The sequence below is a fragment of the Limulus polyphemus genome, unplaced genomic scaffold (assembly GCF_000517525.1).
Source record: "Limulus polyphemus unplaced genomic scaffold, Limulus_polyphemus-2.1.2 Scaffold4646, whole genome shotgun sequence".
Lineage (NCBI taxonomy): Eukaryota > Metazoa > Arthropoda > Merostomata > Xiphosura > Limulidae > Limulus > Limulus polyphemus.
In genome coordinates, this window is record NW_013670256.1 from 29,121 (window position 1) to 33,886 (window position 4,766).

Consider the following 4,766-nt stretch of genomic DNA (forward strand, 5'->3'; position numbering starts at 1 on the left):
ACTGCAAATTTGGTGTGTCATCTGGGAGAGAAAAGTGTACACAAACCATTCATAATATGAAGCAAACCTAGAAAGCTTCAGACTTTTCATTTGGCCTTAAGCTAGGGCCAGTCCTTGACCACTGTGATCTTTGCAGGATTTATGAACACTGACTATGCCTACTGTAAGATTAAAAAATCCACTAAAGCATGCATTAATGTTCACTTTACTTTTTAAGTTTCAAACCTTCATCCTTGTTATGTTGGAATGCAGTAACTGAAATGTGTGAATAAATACTAGTATTTCATCTACATAACTGACATATATGTCCCATTGCAGCCCTCTAAGTAAATTATACCCTTGTCTCACTAGGGAAGACTCATTCCATAAACTGAAAAGGAGTTTTTCCTGAGTGGTAAACCTAAGGTTAATAAACACAAAATAAAAGGAACTATTTTAATAAATGAATCCAAACATATAATAAATAAAACACACATGGAGTTGGTTTATACTTATATTAAGCTCAAGGTTATGTTTGTGACGTCACCAATGAGTGTATTTAATTGTCGTGTTTAGTTGTGATAAGTACCTGATGATGCCATGTTAACAGTTTTTTTAACCCATTTTAGCTGTTTTCTGAACTTTCAAAACGGATCTCTAATTGATAACACAACCTACCATAGCAATCAACTAAACCTAGAGATCCTACTTCAAAAGTATCCAAACAGTTGATTGGGTCTCTAATAGTGAATTCTGGCTCCTTCCAGCACAAACATTTTTCTCAGACATAGGTGATCATAAAGGCTACTAAATGTTACAATGATGGTATAAAAAGCTTGTATTGATCGGGTTGTTATATCGTAAAACTGTTTGAATTCCATAATAGAGAGTGAAAAAACGAAAACAATTATTAAATATATATATATATATAACCTAAGAGTGCCCCCGGTAGCCTTCATGGCTTATAACGCTAAAATTCGGAGCTCGATCAGTGTGGTTGGTACATAGTCCGTGGGTCAATGATTTTTTTGGTACCAAACTAAAACATATTATTACCAGTGCCTAGTGGCGTACAAACTATAAAAGAAAATTTATGATAACCATTCTAAGTAGCTTGAGTTCGAAATAATCAATGTTATTTTCACTTTTATGAATACCGCGTTACACTCACCCACAAATTGTTTTTTCGGATGTAGGCTTAATTCTGTTTTTTTTTCTTAAAAAATTAATAAAATGGTATTACAAAAATGATAGCTTGTTACTGATATTGATAATTATTGTAAAAAATAAAAATATAAGAAAGTTAGGATATAACGGTTGCCAACTATTGAAAATAATGGGAATCTTATTATCATATTTTCAAATTACAGTGCTATCTTCAAGAATACTAAGATAAACTTTATATTTTATTATTCTCCAACCCTTTTATAGTCAGAAATTTAAGGAAACCACTTGTCATGCTAACGGGTTACGAAAACGCGAAGCTAGACGCTGAGGAAAATAATGAGTCAATTGTAGAAACTATAGAGTCAGTGGACAAGTCCATTCGACAGCAATCTGTTAGACCTTGTAAACCTTTTGACAGGCAATGCTGCCACAGCAGATATTGTAGACGGTCTTTTGACTGCCCAAGAGAAAGGTGAGTAAGCCGATGCAGACTTTAAGAAAGAAAGATTGTACGAGGGTAAGACTAAATAGTTTTTCGACCGTATCCCGAAAGTGAAACTACCGACGTTTAGCAGTATGAAGTAGCTGGGCAAATTGAGGACGTGCAACAAAGAAGCCATTTTGAAAGCTGACCATAGAATAGTTGGTCAAATTATATTAATAGCTAAAGGAAGAAATCTTAACATGCAATAAGTGTTCAACCGTCCTCTCGGTCCACTTCCACAGGCTAACAACGAAGGAACAATAAATAAAAACATACGAAAAAACTGCCTTGGCCAGAGGGGTTGAAAAGAATATATCTCCCACTGAGTTTGTTGTTTCACCACCAGCTTGCATAATTGATGATATGAGTTTAGTCCAGAAAAGCCACGGCAAAAACCATACTATTTCTGAGTTGTCTGGACAGTTATTTGATTTTATCTTGAAAATTAGGTTAGTGGTAATAGTGAAAGAATTGGTGTTGTATTCGGGATCAAATGGACACCAGGACCCCACATTTTTGTATATAGGTATGACGTCATATTTTTGTCCAGTCTCCTCAAATTTCAGCTGAAAATGATGCTTATGAATAAACAAGTTTTTGTTAGTGAAGTAATAACAATTCTCCAAGACACCATAAATGTATATTTTATTATAAAAAATCAGATTTTTCTGGCAGTAATCTGGCCCAAAGGATATTCAATAAAAGGTGTGGTTCCAAATTTGGTACCAATTTCTTAAACTTCAGTCATTGGCCCACGAACTAAACAACGCAGACAACTCATTGTGCATCTTTGCGCTTAACAACAAACAATAAGTCTAATAGACATTTAAGTAGAAAGCAGGTGATGATATAATACCTGGTGAGGCCTGTACGAATCGTTAGTTGTTGTGATGCTTTCAAGAGGACTTTTGCTAGTGGTTATAAGATTTGAAGGTTTATAATTTTCTCTACGTCTCTGAAAAGAGTATTTTCGAAACTCCTGCAACAAGAAACAAAAATCACTCAACAAATAACTTATTATAGTAACCTAGAGGCAACATTAATATTCAGTTTCTTCTTACGAATAATTAGCTATTTCAATTGGAACAGAAACTATTTAAGTTAATATATGAACTAATTTTACCATACAATGTTTCTTACGTTTCATTCATAATTTCTGCTACACTTACTACTTTCCTGGTATTGGAATATGATATTTAAAGTTTAATATTAATTTCTGGTGTATTATCAATCTTTAAAGCTTGCTCTTCTGTGTTGTGTTACCTATCTGCTTGTTTGTTAATTTCCGGTATAAATTCTTTCTGAGGAGCTTCAGCGATACATGTCCCTTCTTGATTAAAACTAGTTTATTCTTTCTCGATAGAACTTTGTAATACACAGTAATTTCACAATCAATACATTTCTCATCACTTTACTTACAACTTTTATAATACACGCTATAAATCACAGCGATTCACAAGCTCGATAACTTCGCTCTATGCGGCGACTGCAAAACACACACAATTTACGGCTTAACGTTACTACTGTTCGGTTGACTTAATTATCTATATATCTCTGGCCTCTCCGCCAGGCTTATATATTAAAAAAGAAGGCATCTCGACCAGACTAGAGTTGCAGGGCAAATCCATGATCCATCGAGAAACTCCAGCGCGCATGCTCCCAGAGTCACGTGACTTCCGCTGTCGTAACAGTTGTTTAGAAGAACATTTATTTCCTATTGATGGCACAACATGTTGTGTAATGTTAAATGTTTCTCGTGTTATAGCAATGGTATGTTTACAGGTAGTAGCACTCTGTAGAATCCTGTAACAAAACACTACATATACAAAGCACCTGTACATGTTATAGCAGTGGTTTCTTTACTGGTAGTAGTACTCCATAGAATGCTGTTAAAAAAAAAACTCTACGTGCAAATACTTGTAGCAGTACTCCTTAACATCCTGTAATAAAACATTACGTAAATATAAAAATACAACGGACAAGGTTCTGTTCATTGCATCATTTTTGAATCCAGTGTATTCAAACTGCTTTTTTTTTTTCAGTATTGCACATAACAATTTTAACCTGAAATTTTAATTGGTTTGATAAAATCGACATACTAGGATAACAGCAAAAGGTATTAATGATAATAAATGTCCTTTTTGTTTGGGTATGCAGAATTTACTCCAATAGGTCAGTAATACTTTGAAATTACTACAGAGGGTTGAGAGTATGATATATCAAAACGATATTTAATACGTAAATTAGTAAATCATGTGACATTAACAGTTAGTATAAAGTCGCGGTGTAACATTTTGACGTTGTTTAGTGTTGTGTTGGTAATGTGACAGCGTTGTGTTGATAATGTGATGCAACCGAAAATTGATCGCTTTTGTGAAGAATGTGTAAAAACTATTTCCAACGCAAAACATTCATACACTCAGAGCATAAAGGTGTTTTCAGACCGAAGATTTAAACCACTACTCATTCTATTCCATATAAAGACATAACCGCCAAATCGCTGGACGTAATGTCTGTGGGTTTCTGTGTCATCAGACAGTTTAAACAGATGTTGGAAAGCTGTCAAGGATGGGCACGCTTTGAAGATGACAAATTTATGACGGAGCCTTTTTGCAATGGAAACTAAACTGCAGGGTTTTTGTCATATGTAAGGTAGCAAGATATAGTGTGTTGTTGCGACATGTACTTTAACGATGTGGTGAGGCTCCAAAATCATTTTCATATAAGGTATTGAATTTCTGTGCTCTGTGTTGGATATAGTAATGTTTTTTTTATTGTTTTGAATTTCGCGCAAAGCAACATGAGGACTATCTGCGCTAGCCGTCCCTAAGTTAGCAGTGTGTGTAAGGCAGCTAGTCATCACCACCCACCGCCAACTCTTGGGCTACTCTTTTACCAACGAATAGTGGGATTGACCGTCACATTATAACGCCTCCACGCTGAAAGGGGGAGCATGTTTGGTGGGACTGGGATTCGAACCCGCGACCCGCAGATTGCGAGTCGAGCTCCTTAACCATCTGACCATGCCGGGCTTGTTTTTTATGGAACATGGTTTTAATGTTAAATTTTCAGTGTAAAACGTTATTATATTAATACAAAAAGGAAATGAGAGACTTAATATTTTATCATGATATTG